This window comes from Rutidosis leptorrhynchoides, chromosome 11, assembly GCF_046630445.1.
Source record: "Rutidosis leptorrhynchoides isolate AG116_Rl617_1_P2 chromosome 11, CSIRO_AGI_Rlap_v1, whole genome shotgun sequence".
NCBI classification, from domain to species: domain Eukaryota; kingdom Viridiplantae; phylum Streptophyta; class Magnoliopsida; order Asterales; family Asteraceae; genus Rutidosis; species Rutidosis leptorrhynchoides.
This window is the reverse complement of record NC_092343.1, coordinates 394,182,287-394,200,912: the sequence shown is the minus strand read 5'-3', so window position 1 is coordinate 394,200,912 and position 18,626 is coordinate 394,182,287.

Here is an 18,626-nt window from a genome sequence, read left to right as displayed (position 1 = left end):
AACATATCGACACATTAGCCTCTACCGACGAAATCATCGATCCATCAATGGATGAAGAAGAAGTAAGGGTAACAAATTGGTACTCTTGGGAAAACGATAACGTTGAAAATTTTACCCCCGAGACCAAAGTAGTGGGACCGATAAGTACCGTTAAAGAAGAAGAATTTGCTTCGATCCCGAAATTCACCATTCCACAACCTTCCAACCCAATATTCTCAATAGACGAGTCATCAACCGAAGATGAACTACGAGCTGTAATAGATATTGACACCTCAGATTTCACCCAATTGGGTAATAGAGGTGAAAACTTTGATCCCGAGAATAAACGGAAGGAAATGTTAGGAATTTTCCACCCTATAGTATGTATGTCGGTGTATATCGATCCATTTGACCAAGAACCAGAAAAGAGACATATCCATTTACTAAAAGCTACACTTAAAAAAGAATTAAGTAGTGACGATCGGGTGAGTCTAAACTTTAAACCCATTGATATATTATATACCACCCGAGATGTAAATAACTGGCTCACTATTCTAATTTGTGGAACTTATTCTACCTACTTCACATGTCGTCAGCTAAGTGTGGGGAAGTCTAACCCCACTTAACATTAAATTAGGGGTTCGGGTTAATGCATAACTCGTTAATAAAAATGCACGATTAGGGTAAAAGACGCATTTTTAAAAATTAGCAAACAGTTCAGAAAAGCAACCGTTTTTGAAGAAAAACATGTCCGATAAAACAAGAAGGAATGAACGGTGAGGCGCGCCATCTATCATTCAACGAGCTTTGTAATTATAAACTGGGTATTTTTAATCACTTTTCTACACTAATCACCCTCATGAATTTATAATTATAGTCTGATTTCATGCAAATGAGGGCATTGCATGATCTCAAGTGTGGCGAAGGGTTATAAATTCTCTCAGGTTTATACTTGGTTTATTTTCTAAATTTTATGAAAATTTGAAATTTTTTCAACTAAATGAATTCAAAGTCATGTTTATATATATTTATGAACGATAAAACTACGTGTTAATACCGAAATTATTGTTACCTCGAAAAGGACATAATTGAGAAACAACTTGTAACGACCCGCACTTTTTCGATCATTATATACTTATAAGATTAATATTTACATAAATTAAACCTTACCAACATGATAAGCAATCCAAATTGTCGAGACTTATGTTTTCGAAAAGAGATTTACACAACGTTTGACCGTCTAGTTTGACCGATGATATCACGAACTATACAATATATGATAATTATACGTTTGTATATATATATATATGTATATATACATGTTTAACATGATTTAAGGATGTTTTAATACCTCATTTTGTATTAATAACAATAAGTTATAAGTATATTTTGAAACTACTAACTTAAGTTTTCAAAACGATAACCATACGTAATGTTATTTGACTTAAATACTTATGACATATAATGTTTATACATATATCGAATAAGTAATGTATTTAATCATTTTTAAGGACTTAAATACATAAAACCATATAAGTATATTCACAAAAGATAGCTATATTTGAATCCTCGTTCCGTTTTCACAAGATTTCTATACGTATACTTAGGGTATATGTACCCGTATAAATACGCAGTTTCTAGAAGTTTTACTATTGAAAAATACCAATTATTAGACTTCAATTATATGATCTTAGCAGCCTTTGATTAGTCAATACATGTGGGATCATATATGAGGACTTTTGAGCTAAAAATCAAAAAAATAAAGTCTATATATACATATACATATATACGCCTATATACACATATGCACACTTTCATAACAATTTTCTTTCAAGTTAAATGATCTTCTAAACTCTCTTATCTTCAACCTTCAAGTGTTCTTCAAGGTCCTCATAAGTTTTTAGCTTCAAAACATCACTTAATCATCATAAGAAAACCCTTACAAAAATACTTCAAGAAAACCTTCCAAGAACACCAACTTACTTTCAATCTTTCATCCACTTCCATCACCCTTTTGGTTCTAGGTTCTTACTCCTCTTTTACAGCAACCTTGTCCAAGGAATTTGAGGTAGAATCTATGTTCATAATCTTATTCGATTCATATATATATAGCTATCTTATTTTGTGGTATAAAATTTTAACAACAAGAACATAGTTTGAATGTTTTCAAACTTGTTTGCAAACTAAATAGATCCTTCTAACTTAACTTTTAAAATACTCCAAGACCTGTAATATAACTTAAATATATGCTAATTTAACAAGGTATAACTTGGTTTTTCAAAGATTATCTTAAAAACTGTTTTTACGACGTCGGAGTGCCACCGGGGACTGTTTTGGGTTGGATAATTAAAAACTATCTTAAACTTTGAATTGGAGGTTTATGTTCTGGAAAAATGATTTTTACTATGGATATGATAACACATAAAAATTCCATGATTTAATTCAAAGTATAAGTATTTTTAGAAAAATAATCATTTAAGGTTGTTTACATAAAGGAAAATGTTTAACTTCATAAGTTTCACTAAAGTTTCACCTATGCCGTGTGATTTTGAATACAAACCAAGGTATTTTCAGTTCATAGTCTTAAAGAGGGACTCGATCCAAGGAGATGGCAAGTTGAATCAACAAAAACGGATTTGTAACGAAGAAACTATGACCGAAACAAAATTGGTTATCCAAGACTTGTTTAGCTTCGGGATTAATTGGGAAAAATTAAATAAAATCACATCTTTCTAAGATAACATGATATTTTATATAATTCAATTTTATATGGTTCAGGATCACCCGTAAACAACACGAGAAGATTAATCATAAGATCCCATGATTGTACGCAACACGTCATTTGACAACACCGGTACTTTATGTACGCAACACGTCATTTGACAACACCGGTACCGTGGGTCAAGATTAATCTCGACCAATACATATACGATGGGGTTTTATTTATTTCGTTGGGGGTTTTATTTATTTCATTGCGGGTATATTAAACATCTAAAAATGAACCATTAAAATTGAATTACTAACAACGAACTGCTAACTACGGACTAAGGAATTATTCAAAGTATTAAAAGTATAACAAGTATATATATGTGAAGTTTGTTTAAAAAGAAAAGGTATTGATATATTATATATGGATAGGTTCGTGATATCAACCGGAGACCAAGTCAAATTATATATATATATCTTCAAGACGAAAGTGAGTATATAGTCCCACTTTTAAACTCTAAATATTTCGGGATGAGAATACATGTATTTTATGTTTTACAATATGGACACAAGTAACTGAAAAATATATTCTACGTTGAGTTGTACCACTGGCATACTTCCCTGTAACTTGGTAACTAATATTTACAGCGGTATTGTAAACGTGAATCCTGTTGATAGATCTATCGGGCCTGACAACCCCAACCGGACTGGACGACCAGTATTCAACGGTTGCACAGTACTTCGTTTCGTGACTACACTTGGTACAGTGTAGTAAGATTTCATATTAAAGGGAATATGCGACGTGATTAATTGTTAAGTATGGTTACCAAGTGCTCAACCACTTAGAATATTTTTATTAAACTGTTTATATACGAAATCTTGTGGTCTATATATATATATTGCTGCCGGCACTAAACCTATATCTCACCAACTTTATGTTGACCTTTTAAAACATGTCTATTCTCAGGCGATTTCTAAAAGCTTCCGCTGCATTATGTTGAATTTGAGCAGGATCTTGCGTACGCATATTTGTGTCAAAAATAAGACTGCATATCCAAGAACTTGTGTTGTAAAATATGCTAGAAATCGTGTTGTTATCATCATTTGTAAAGTTTGTAAGTCGAAGATTATCGCTAAACGATAATCATCTTTATTTCGTCCAAAGCTTGTATCAAAAATAAGAATCATGGTTTGTAATGTATAATATATGCAGTTTTTCTTTTAAAAATGTCGCATATAGAGGTCAATACCTCGCAATGAAATCATACGTTATCTAACACGTTCTTACGGTTAAGGACGGGTTATGACATGTGGTATCAGAGCGGTGGTCTTAGCGAACCAGGTTTGCATTAGTGTGTCTAACTGATAAGTCGTTAGGATACATTAGTAAGTCTGGACTTTGACCGGGTCTGATTTAAAAACCATTGCTTATCATTGTTGGTTAAAATTTATATGTAAATATTATGTAGTACTAATGGGTTAGTTGTTGTGTGATAGATGTCGGGCTCAAAACTTGTTATCACATTCAGCGACTCCGAACCAGAATCTTCAGATGGTGTTCCAGTCATTAACCTATCCGATGACGAAAATAATATCTTTGGGGAAGACTCACAAATTCCGGATGAACCGACTATAGAGAACCCGGAAAGTGAACCCGAGGAGGAAAGTGAACCCGAGGAGGAAAGTGAACCCGAGGAGGAAAGTGAACCCGAGGAAGAAATACAGGAAATTACAAAAGAAGAGTTCGAACTAGGAAAGAAACGAAAGGCTAATGAATTAGAAAATTCAAATCCTGAGTTTAATAAGAATGATGTGGCACCAACTCCACTAGACACTACCACCCCTATTCCCGCTATTCCTATTCGTTCTATCCCGGCATCCAGTTCTTCAGTCCCACAGCCAAAATATAGGCAGACAGCCAGGATAAGCGTTAAGCGATTCTTTGAACCTAAACGTCCTAGAAAATAGACCAAACGATGCGCTGCCGTATTAAACCATGGGATCATATAATGTTTTGTATAATATTATTAGTGTGGTTTGCTTAATGTTCGATGTAAGATAAGCATATGTAAAATAGTGAAGTGTGAAATGCAATAATTTTCCATGGTTAAGTATTATTTAGATGGTAGTAATTGATTCTGTACTAAGCTATTAAGTATGGACATTAACGGGTAGGTACTACCCTAGATATAATTATAAAACGCTAATAAGAAGAAAAGGCTTTTATAATAATACCTGGTTCATATTATTAATAAGCTATAATGTACTGTAAATATACACTACATCTATAATATTCCATGTGAATAATTATTTTCTTTTCATTCTTATAGAAGAATATGGCGCGATTGAACCGAATGACGGAACAAGAAATCCAGGAACTCATCAATCAGCGAGTGAACGACAGAATGTTATGGGTCGAGGCTGCAAGAGGTGCTGCAGTTAACCCAAATCCTCGTGTGGGGTGCACTTACAAAACTTTTCAAGCTTGCAAGCCCTCATCATTCAGTGGAACAGAAGGACCGATCGGTTTAACCCGGTGGATAGAAAAGATGGAGACTGTGTTTAAAATCAGTGGTTGTGTTGAAAAGGACATGACCAAGTATGCATCGTGCACTTTACAAGATAGTGCACTCACGTGGTGGAAAAATTATGTGAAGGCTGTAGGAGGAGATGTAGCTTATGATACTCCATGGGAAGAATTCAAAATAATGTTAATCAACGAGTATTGTCCAAGGAACGAGGTTAGAAAGTTGGAAGATGAATTACGAAGCCTGAAGGTTGTTGGTACTGAAATCACCAACTACAATCAGCGATTCATGGAATTAGTTTTGCTATGTCCTGAATTGGTTCCAACCGAAGAACGGAAGATTGAAATGTACAAAGATGGTTTGCCCAAAAAGGTCAAGGCAAATGTTACAGCATCGAAACCTAAGACAATTCATGAAGCTATAACCATGGCAAACGAGCTAATGGATCAGGTCATCATGGATAAGAAAGCATCCAATACTGATGTGAAGGTATCAGGTAACAAAAGAAAGTGGAATGGAAATTATGATCGAGGTAACCAACAACAATCTTTTAAGAAACAAGAAACCACGCAAGGTGCAGGTAGTGGTTCAAGCTTTGGTTACAAAGGACAAAATCCTTTATGCAACCGTTGTCACAAACATCACTTTGGTTACTGTAGTGTGTTATGCACCAAGTGTAATCGACAGGGTCATCTTGCTGAAGATTGTAGGGCTCTCGTTACAAATACAAATGGTACCAAGACTCCTGCCACCAATGCAAATAGAACTGCTTTGGCTACCGTTACTTGTTTTGGGTGTGGAAAACAAGGTCACTATAAGAGTCAGTGCCCGAATTCAGAGAAGAATGTCAGACCTGCACGTGGGAGAGCATTTGTTATTAATGCTAGAGAGGCACACGAAGATCCGGAGCTTGTTACGGGTACGTTTACCATTAATAACTTATCCGCATCTATTATATTTGATACTGGTGCTGATAGAAGTTACGTGTGTAGAGACTTTCACGCTAAATTGAATTGTTCATCATTACCTCTAGATGCTAAGTACATGATTGAGTTAGCTAATGGTAACTAATTAAAGCCGATAAAATTTGCCGTGATTGTAAAATAAATTTAGCCGGAGAAACATTTAAGATTGATTTGATACCCGTAGAATTAGGAAGTTTTGATGTAATAATCGGCATGGACTGGATGTCCAAAATAGGAGCTGAAGTTGTGTGCGCCAAGAAGGCAATTCGCATTCCTCGTAAGGATAAAACGCCAGTAATGATTTATAGAGAGAAGGGTAACTCAAAGCTAAAACTCATTAGTTATTTGAAAGCTCAAAAGTACTTGAAGAAAGGGTGCTATGCTATCTTAGCACATGTTAATAAAGTCGAAAAGAAAGAAAAAGAGAAGTGCATCAATGACGTGCCTGTGGCAAGAGATTTTCCTGAAGTATTTCCGGAAGAGTTGCCGGGATTACCTCCATTTAGATCTATAGAATTTCAAATATATCTTGTACCAGGAGCTGCACCGGTTGCTCGTGCTCCATATAGACTTGCACCGTCCGAGTTAAAAGAACTTCAGAGTCAGTTAAAAGAATTACTGGATCGTGGATTCATACGACCAAGTACTTCACCGTGGGGAGCTCCAATTTTATTCGTCAAGAAGAAAGACGGATCTTTTCGAATGTGTATAGATTATCGTGAATTAAATAAGTTAACTATCAAGAATCGGTATCCACTACCGAGAATTGACGACTTATTTGATCAACTCCAAGGATCATGTGTTTATTCAAAAATTGACCTAAGATCGGGTTATCATCAATTACGTGTCAAAGAAGAAGATATACCGAAAACTGCTTTTCGGACACGTTACGGTCATTACGAATTTTTGGTCATGCCGTTTGGATTGACGAATGCGCCAGCTGTATTCATGGACCTCATGAATCGAGTTTGTAGTCCATATTTAGATAAGTTTGTTATTGTTTTCATTGATGACATTCTTATCTATTCCAAGAGTGAGCAAGAGCATGAGCAGCATTTAAGTTTAATATTAGAGTTGTTAAGAAAAGAACAGCTATATGCTAAATTTTCTAAATGTGCTTTCTGGTTGAAAGAAGTGCAATTTCTTGGCCACGTTGTTAGTAGCAAAGGAATTCAGGTTGATCCAGCAAAAATTGAAGCCATTGAAAAATGGGAGACTCCTAAGACAGCAATGCAGATACGCCAATTTTTGGGTTTAGCCGGTTATTATAGAAGGTTTATTCAAGATTTTTCCCGAATAGCTAAGCCGTTGATAGCGTTAACACAAAAAGGGAAGAAATATGAATGGACTTCTGAGCAGGAGAGTGCATTTCAATTACTAAAGAAGAAGTTAACTACGGCGCCTATTTTATCGTTACCAGAAGGGAACGATGATTTTGAAATATATTGTGACGCTTCGCGACAAGGTTTTGGTTGCGTTCTTATGCAACGGAAGAAAGTTATTGCATACGCATCCCGACAATTAAAGATTCACGAGCGGAATTATACGACGCATGATCTAGAACTGGGAGCAGTCGTGTTTGCATTGAAGATATGGAGACACTACTTGTATGGGGTTAAATGCACTGTGTTTACTGATCATAAAAGCCTTCAACATATTTTTGATCAGAAACAGTTGAACATGAGGCAACGTAGGTGGGTCGAGTTAATAAATGACTATGATTGTGAAATTCGTTATCATCCCGGGAAAGCGAACGTAGTGGCCGATGCTCTAAGCAGAAAGGAACGAGAACCAATCCGAGTTCGAGCAATGAACATAAAAATTCGCATGAATCTCAACTCACAAATCAAAGAAGTTCAACAAGAAGCACTCAATAAAGAAAACATAAGAAATGAAATAATGAAGAAGTATGAGAAGCAACTCGTTATACGGGAAGACGGAATTCGATATTTTGCAAATCGTATTTGGGTACCGAAATTGGGTGGATTAAGGAAGTTGATATTGAATGAGGCACATAAGACAAGATACTCGATACATCCTGGAGTTGGAAAGATGTATCAAGATCTTAAGACACGTTATTGGTGGCCTAATTTAAAGACAGACGTAGCAACATATGTTGGGGAGTGTTTAACTTGTTCCAAGGTCAAAGCAGAACACCAAAAGCCGTCAGGGTTACTTCAACAACCAGAAATCCCAGAATGGAAATGGGATGGTATTACCATGGATTTCATCACGAAGTTACCAAAGACTGCCTGGGGTTACGACACCATTTGGGTGATTGTTGATCGTCTCACCAAGTCTGCACATTTCTTGCCTATAAAGGAAACGGATAGAATGGAGAAACTATTACGATTGTATATAAAGGAAGTTGTTTCAAGGCATGGAATACCTATTTCCATTATATCTGATCGTGATAGTAGATTTACCTCAAAGTTCTGGCAAGCACTACAGGAGGCACTAGGAACTCGTTTAGATATGAGTACCGCATATCATCCGCAAACGGACGGGCAGAGTGAAAGAACAATTCAGACTCTTGAAGATATGCTCAGGGCATGTGTGATCGATTTTGGAAACGGATGGGATAAGTATTTACCGTTAGCATAATTCTCGTATAATAATAGTTATCATGCGAGCATTGGAGCTGCGCCATTCGAAGCATTGTATGGAAGGAAGTGTAGATCTCCTATCTGTTGGAATGAAGTAGGAGATCGACAATTAACTGGTCCCGAGATCATACACGAAACGACTGAGAAGATAGTACAAATCAAGGAGAGATTGAAAACAGCCCGTAGTCGCCAAAAGAGCTACGCCGATGTCCGAAGGAAACCATTAGAGTTTCAGGTCGGGGACATGGTTATGTTAAAGGTGTCACCTTGGAAAGGTGTAATACGTTTCGGCAAAAGGGGTAAGCTGAACCCAAGATATGTAGGCCCGTTCAAGATTATTGAACGCATTGGACCGGTAGCTTATCGACTTGAGTTACCGCAACAACTCGCCGGGGTACATAATACCTTTCACGTCTCAAACCTTAAGAAGTGTCTTGCAAAGGAAGACCTCACTATTCCTCTTGAAGAAATCCATATCGACGAGAAACTACAATTCGTCGAAGAACCAATCGAAATCATGGACCGTGAAGTTAAACAGCTCAAACAGAGCAACATACCGATTGTTAAGGTTCGTTGGAATGCTAGAAGAGGTCCCGAGTTTACTTGGGAACGAGAGGATCAGATGAAACAAAAGTATCCACACTTGTTTCTCGATGACGCAAAATAGGTACAATTTTAAAATTTCGGGACGAAATTTATTTAACGGGGAGGTAATGTAACGACCCGCACTTTTTCGATCATTCTATACTTATAAGATTAATATTTACATAAATTAAACCTTACCAACATGATAAGCAATCCAAATTGTCGAGACTTATGTTTTCGAAAAGAGATTTACACAACATTTGACCGTCTAGTTTGACCGATGATATCACGAACTATACAATATATGATAATTATACGTTTGTATATATATATGTATATATACATGTTTAACATGATTTAAGGATGTTTTAATACCTCATTTTGTATTAATAACAATAAGTTATAAGTATATTTTGAAACTACTAACTTAAGTTTTCAAAACGATAACCATACGTAACGTTATTTGACTTAAATACTTATGACATATAATGTTTATACATATATCGAATAAGTAATGTATTTAATCATTTTTAAGGACTTAAATACATAAAACCATATAAGTATATTCACAAAAGATAGCTATATTTGAATCCTCGTTCCGTTTTCACAAGATTTCTATACGTATACTTAGGGTATATGTACCCGTATAAATACGCAGTTTCTAGAAGTTTTACTATTGAAAAATACCAATTATTAGACTTCAATTATATGATCTTAGCAGCCTTTGATTAGTCAATACATGTGGGTTCATATATGAGGACTTTTGAGCTAAAAATCAAAAAAATAAAGTCTATATATACATATACATATATACGCCTATATACACATATGCACACTTTCATAACAATTTTCTTTCAAGTTAAATGATCTTCTAAACTCTCTTATCTTCAAACTTCAAGTGTTCTTCAAGGTCCTCATAAGTTTTTAGCTTCAAAACATCACTTAATCATCATAAGAAAACCCTTACAAAAATACTTCAAGAAAACCTTCCAAGAACACCAACTTACTTTCAATCTTTCATCCACTTCCATCACCCTTTTGGTTCTAGGTTCTTACTCCTCTTTTACAGCAACCTTGTCCAAGGAATTTGAGGTAGAATCTATGTTCATAATCTTATTCGATTCATATATATATATAGCTATCTTATTTTGTGGAATAAAATTTTAACAACAAGAACATAGTTTGAATGTTTTCAAACTTGTTTGCAAACTGAATAGATCCTTCTAACTTAACTTTTAAAATACTCCAAGTCCTGTAATATAACTTAAACATATGCTAATTTAACAAGGTATAACTTGGTTTTTCAAAGATTATCTTAAAAACTGTTTTTACGACGTCGGAGTGCCACCGGGGACTGTTTTGGGTTGGATAATTAAAAACTATCTTAAACTTTGAATTGGAGGTTTATGTTCTGGAAAAATGATTTTTACTATGGATATGATAACACATAAAAATTCCATGATTTAATTCAAAGTATAAGTATTTTTAGAAAAATAATCATTTAAGGTTGTTTACATAAAGGAAAATGTTTAACTTCATAAGTTTCACTAAAGTTTCACCTATGCCGTGTGATTTTGAATACAAACCAAGGTATTTTCAGTTCATAGTCTTAAAGAGGGACTCGATCCAAGGAGATGGCAAGTTGAATCAACGAAAACGGATTTGTAACGAAGAAACTATGACCGAAACAAAATTGGTTATCCAAGACTTGTTTAACTTCGGGATTAATTGGGAAAAATTAAATAAAATCACATCTTTCTAAGATAACATGATATTTTATATAATTCAATTTTATATGGTTCAGGATCACCCGTAAACAACACGAGAAGATTAATCATAAGATCCCATGATTGTACGCAACACGTCATTTGACAACACCGGTACTTTATGTACGCAACACGTCATTTGACAACACCGGTACCGTGGGTCAAGATTAATCTCGACCAATACATATACGATGGGGTTTTATTTATTTCGTTGGGGGTTTTATTTATTTCATTGCGGGTATATTAAACATCTAAAAATGAACCATTAAAATTGAATTACTAACAACGAACTGCTAACTACGGACTAAGGAATTATTCAAAGTATTAAAAGTATAACAAGTATATATATGTGACGTTTGTTTAAAAAGAAAAGGTATTGATATATTATATATGGATAGGTTCGTGATATCAACCGGAGACCAAGTCAAATTATATATATATATATATCTTCAAGACGAAAGTGAGTATATAGTCCCACTTTTAAACTCTAAATATTTCGGGATGAGAATACATGTATTTTATGTTTTACAATATGGACACAAGTAACTGAAAAATATATTCTACGTTGAGTTGTACCACTGGCATACTTCCCTGTAACTTGGTAACTAATATTTACAGCGGTATTGTAAACGCGAATCCTGTTGATAGATCTATCGGGCCTGACAACCCCAACCGGACTGGACGACCAGTATTCAACGGTTGCACAGTACTTCGTTTCGTGACTACACTTGGTACAGTGTAGTAAGATTTCATATTAAAGGGAATATGCGACGTGATTAATTGTTAAGTATGGTTACCAAGTGCTCAACCACTTAGAATATTTTTATTAAACTGTTTATATACGAAATCTTGTGGTCTATATATATATTGCTGCCGGCACTAAACCTATATCTCACCAACTTTATGTTGACCTTTTAAAACATGTCTATTCTCAGGTGATTTCTAAAAGCTTCCGCTGCATTATGTTGAATTTGAGCAGGATCTTGCGTACGCATATTTGTGTCAAAAATAAGACTGCATATCCAAGAACTTGTGTTGTAAAATATGCTAGAAATCGTGTTGTTATCATCATTTGTAAAGTTTGTAAGTCGAAGATTATCGCTAAACGATAATCATCTTTATTTCGTCCAAAGCTTGTATCAAAAATAAGAATCATGGTTTGTAATGTATAATATATGCAGTTTTTCTTTTAAAAATGTCGCATATAGAGGTCAATACCTCGCAATGAAATCATACGTTATCTAACACGTTCTTACGGTTAAGGACGGGTTATGACACAACTAAATTGCTTGAATTTATTTATTAAGATATAAAAATACGCATGAAAAAAGCCAAGTGTGGGGAGAATGTACCAAGTTATTCGATTAAAAACTATCTATCACATGTTTCTGTAAAGTTATTGCAGGTGCTTTATTTGGGACTAAATTAACTATTTTACCCGATTTATTATAATATATTTGAAAGAAAGATGGATCTACACGATGAATCAATTCCATCATTAAAAGGAAGTAAAGTCTTTCGAAAAAGACACGCGCTTCTTGATTTAGGTCAAGAAGTTGTCATCCAGACCAGCTGTAGGTTGACGAAAAATCTAGAAAAGTCATCTCTAAAATCAGCAGGAAATCCACGGACCTCAGCATCAAACAGGGTCGCCATGTGGTCAGACTTATCCTAACCATGAGAGGATCTGTCTCGTCAAAATGGGGAGGGCGCCGTGCAAATTAGCTTGATAAGACTAATGAATCAGACCCCCAGAAAGGATAATCTCCTTAAAGATTAAAAATCAGCTTTAAGCCTGATATTACTCAATCCTCGAGATTGACCTTAAAGATTGAGAATTACAAACTCATGGAATTCAATGATATCTAAACTCGAGCTTGAACGAGAAAATATTTTGATCAAAAATAAAACCGATTTGTTTTCTGAAAACCTATTTTCAATGCGTTCATTACCATTGAACGTAAAATCCTAGGAATTCACCTAGAATTCATTAGGTCACCTGAACTAAATCGGGTGTCAACCGTAAGAACGGTGGTTGCATAGCATGGTCGAAGACAGGACCTTGTGCCAGACTGAAAAATCATAGGATGATCTTTACTATTGCTCCTACAAAGGATAGTAATAGCATCCGACACATTTTAGACCATGAACAAATGCATGTCATTAGACATTGCCTTAACAGTTTCTTGTTCATCACTTTCCTTTACAACCGGACGGTAGTTTGCCGAAAGGTAATATACGGGACAAGTAAACTGGACGTGTTGCTTTCCTAATACAAGGTTAGCAAGTGGGTAACACAAAACCGTAAGTGTTGAGCTAAAATTTTCAAATCTGAAACCCACAAAACCCACAAAAATATTTTGTAACACCGGTAAAGGGTTATTCTGGAAAACTTATCTAGGGTAAAAGCTAGATTGAATTTTCAAAAGATCAAATATTTTCATAAAGATCCAATTTCCTAAAGGATCTAAATTTTCATAGTCATGTGGGACTGTAAACCACAATGTTACTATCATTGTTTATACCGCCGTATCAAAATCACTGATGTATAAAATGTGAGAATAAAAAAAGTGATTCGAGTGAAGTGTGATTTTATTTCAAGTTCTGTATTGCTTGCGGACAAGCAACGTTCAAGTGTGGGGATATTTGATTGTGCTCCAAATGAACATATATTTAGTAGCAATATCCTTCCAATATGTAAAGTTTTCAGTTGCAATTGTTCTATTTTCAAGTAATATTTGTTTATATTAAATAAGTACGAAGACAAAAGGCAAAAACGAAGATTCGAAGACAAAAACGTCCAAAATGCTCAAACGTACAAGATACAATCCAAGTGGCTCCATTTATTGATGAGAAACGTCTAAAAATGACAAGAGTACAAGTTGCGAAACACAAAGTACAAGATATCTACGCGTACGAAAAGACGTTCGAAAATTCGGAACCTAGACATGAACTGAGTATCAACGTACGACTCAACGGTCCTAAAATTTCAAGTCAACTATGTACAAGAATATAATATAATATATAAATAATTATATAAAATTATATATAAATTATATTATATAATAAAAACGTCGACAAGCAAATGGCCAAAAGTTGGTGAGCTGGAGGACGTGCCTTCGCGATCTAGGAGCTGGAAGGCACATCTGCTAAGCGATAACGGAGCAGCCAAAATCAGAAATGCCTATAAAAGGCACGAGCTTCTGCCGAGTTTGATACACCAATTCATATATCTTTCCTCTGTAATAATAATAAATATATATATTATATATATATATAGTATAGGTTAGTTTTATATTAGTTAGTTTGGGTAATGTAACGGTTATTTACGGGTTTTAAAGCCGGAACTCTGTCCGTGTAACACTACGCGATAAATAATCAATGTAAGTTATGTTCTCCTTTTTTAAATTAATGTCTCATAACTAATTTATTATTATCCTTATTTGAGCCGAAGTAATCATGATGTTGGGCTAAATATTAAAGATGGGATTATTGGGCTTTGTACCATAATTGGGGTTTGAACAAAAGAACGACACTTGTGGAAATTAGACTATGGGCTATTAATGTGCTTTATATTTAATTAACGATACCTCATTAATTTAATATAAAGGTTATGATTTGACGTATCTATATATAACCACATACGCTTAATCGGACACGATGGGCGGGATATTTAAAAGTACGAATTATTGTCCATTTGACCGGACACGGGGATGGATTAATAGTCAATGGACTCATTAAAACAGGGGTGGATTACATTCAAGGGTAATTGGTGTAATTGTTAACAAAGTATTAAAACCTTGGATTACACACAGTCGATAACCTGGTGTATTCATTAAACAAAGTATTAAGACCTTGTTACAGTTCGAATCCCCAGTTAGTTGGAATATTTGACTTCGGGTATAAGGTTAAATTTGCCGAGCAATTTATAATTATGACCAATGAACTATTTTGGACAAAAACCAAATAGGTTTCAAATACATCCAGGACAAAGGACAATTAACCCAGGGTAATAAATAATCAAAACGTCAAACATCATGGTTACGGAAGTTTAAATAAGCATAATTATTATATTGTTATTTATTTTATGCACTTTAATTATTGTCATTTATATTTACGCTTAAGTTTTAAAATCGACAAACCGGTCATTAGATGGTAAACCCCGTTTTATATATTATTATATATTATATTTTGTACAAATATAATTGTTTAAAAATATAGTGTAAAATAAGTCGTCTCCCTGTTGAACGAACGGACTTAATAAAAACTATACTACTCTATGATTAGGTACACTGCCTATAGTGTTGTAGCAAGGTTTAGGTATATCCCATTTGTAAATAAATAATTAAAACTTGTGTTATTTGTAACGTATTTCGTAATAAAAATATATAACTATTTCGTACCCTCACGCTACACACATCAGATGATTTAATGTTGTTGTTATGATAAAGTGCAAGTATTAAATGTGTTCCTAGCATCATTAGCTTCAATTTGATGTGTAGGTTGATTAAGAAAACTTCACTAATATGATTATTGATTTTGTGGTTCTTGAGTTAGGGTTTGATAGAAGTAAAATGGAATTTAAATGCATTGAATGCTTTGGAATGTTAATTGTGAGTGCATAATAGTATTGTATGCATAATTACCTACAAAACGGCGTATGATATGTATGCATTTAATTCCCAAATCATAAATATGCATTTATGGACTTGAAAGCATTAATGGTGGATATTTAATGAGCTTTGCAATTGGTTTTGTTTATTGCAAATGATAATTTGATTGATGAAATGTGTTTAGTTGTGTTCCTCGTCAAATTAACTTTCCAACGATATATGGTATGTGTAACGACCCTACTTTTTCGACTTGCTTTTGTGCCTTGTGTTTTTGCGAAACTGCGTATTTGTGCGTACTGTGCTATCTTATACTCTAAAATCTTAATACACGTGGTTTACTTTCATTTATATGTTAAAACGTGCCTTTGAGTATGTAGGATACTTAACTTGACCACCGGATGCCTTTATGACCGTTAGTGTCACTTGACGTTTCGAACAAACTGCGTACTGCGTACACGTTTAACTTTTGTCGTAATCGAAATATTATGACTATGAAATATTAATTGTTATTTTATAATAACAATTACTTGGGTTTTTGGATGCTTAATTATGCTTAGTAATTTACTTATGCTTACTAGTTAGTCTTGTTGGACTTTCTACCTTGTTGGACTTTAGCCCACCCTACACTAGTTAGTGGACCATTTAATTAGCCCAATTATAAGTAACTAGTGACCCATTAATATGTAAGACAAATGCTCATTTATTAGAGGGAACATGCCAGCATTTTTGTCAAGTATTATCCTTAATGTTCCATGGGATCCTAACATAAGCACCAACTTTAGACAACTATTAACAAAAAAGCAAAAGTTTGTCCCCCTTGTCCCCCATATGTTCCTACGGTTTTGATACCCCATGTATCACTTCATTCACCTATAAATACAAGCCTTATTCCATCCATTTTACACTTGCTCTCATTTGTATTTCACACACACTTACTCTCTTATTTCCTCTCTAGTCTTTCTCACTCTAAACTTGTAAGTTTTTGATTTTCTTCTTCTTCTTCTTCCCTTCATCATTCACGAATCATCATCATCATTTAAAGGATCAAGCTTTTTAGCTTTGATCTTGATTACATCTTGTAGATTCAAACATAGATTTGAATCCTTCAAGAACATGGAAGATTCAAGCTTTCTAGCTTTGAATCTTTACCTACTTTGTAGATCTAAATCTTTTAACTTTAATCTTGTTATTTTGTTATAAAGATTCAAACTTGTGTTTGTAATCTTCATGTAACTTAAAGATCCAAGCTTTATGTGACAACCCGGAAATTTTCGACCAAATTTAAACTTAATATTTGTATGTTTCTGACACGATAACCAAAGTCTGTACTGTTGAGTCTCGAAAAATTTTGGAACTGTGTTCATATATTCAATTACCCTTTGACTATTCCCGACGATTCATGAACAATAGTTGTAAATAAATAAGTGTATATATGTATATATATAAGTTTATATATTAAATTTAAATAATAAAATACAATTTGATTATCAGAGTTAATTATGCAAAAAATACATATAGACGATAAAAAGTTGTTATGAATCTAAATGTATGATCACAATTCATAATTAATGTAATATATAAATATAAATATAAATAATAAATATTCAATAAATGTTATATTATAATATGTTACATGATTAATAATTTATGATATTAAAGATAGTAAATGTAATTACAAGTTTAAAATATAATATCATATTATTATTATTATTATTATTATTATTATTATTATTATTATTATTATTATTATTATTATTATTATTATTATTATTATTATTATTAATACTAATATCAATATTAGTATTAATTATATTATTATTATTACTGTTATATTAATAAAATTCTAATAATTTTAGGTTTATCATAATAAAGATCCTTGTTATAAATATTATGATGAGAAAGATTGAAAATTCAAATTTATTATGAATTAAATAAATTATTAGTTATTATTATCCTTAAAAATTATAATTCTTATTATTAGGTTTATCATTACTATTATTAAATGTTATTAATAGTATAATGTTAAAAATATAAATATGAGATTGATATATATAAATATTATTAACAATACTAATATAATTATTATTAGTGTTATTATTATAATTACCATTAATAAAATTTTTATTATCAATTACTCTAAAAATTATTATTATTATGACTTATTATTATTATTACTCATATTATTATTATTATTATTATTATTAACATTATTATTATTTGTATTTATATTATTGGTAATAGAATTATAATTATTAATTATTGATATTATATATATATATATATATATATATATATATATGAAAATGAATTTAAAATCATAATCTATTTTAAGTAGCTATCATGCTTTTGGGTTCTTGTCTCATAATATTTGTACAGATTAAAGGGAATCAGATACAGCAAAATTCGTACCCATCTGTTTTCTATCACATCCAACTTTTTATTATTTTTTTAGCTTTTTCCTATGTTCCCGTGATTAAATGTCGAACTAAATATAACAATCGAGCTAATCAAGTTGTTGATAAAAATCATTCAATTCCCCATCGGCCACATTCAACTTTAACCATCACCTTCAAAGAACACTGTTGGTCCCTTGATAACAACAGGAGTATTGTAGAGGGGGGGGGGGGGTGAATACAATTTCTTTTCAAATAACTTAACAGTTAAACCGATTAGTATTCAAGCATGCAAGTAAATAGAGTCACAGGTAATTTTCAACATTTATTCTTTATTGATTGAATCACAAAGAATCACAACTATCCTTGGCGGAATGATAGTTGGTTGATACAGATTACCTAGATTATAGCTAAGAGGTAAACTAACAGTTATTACACGTTTTGACTCTATAAAAATAAACCCACACCACTAGTTGTTACAATAG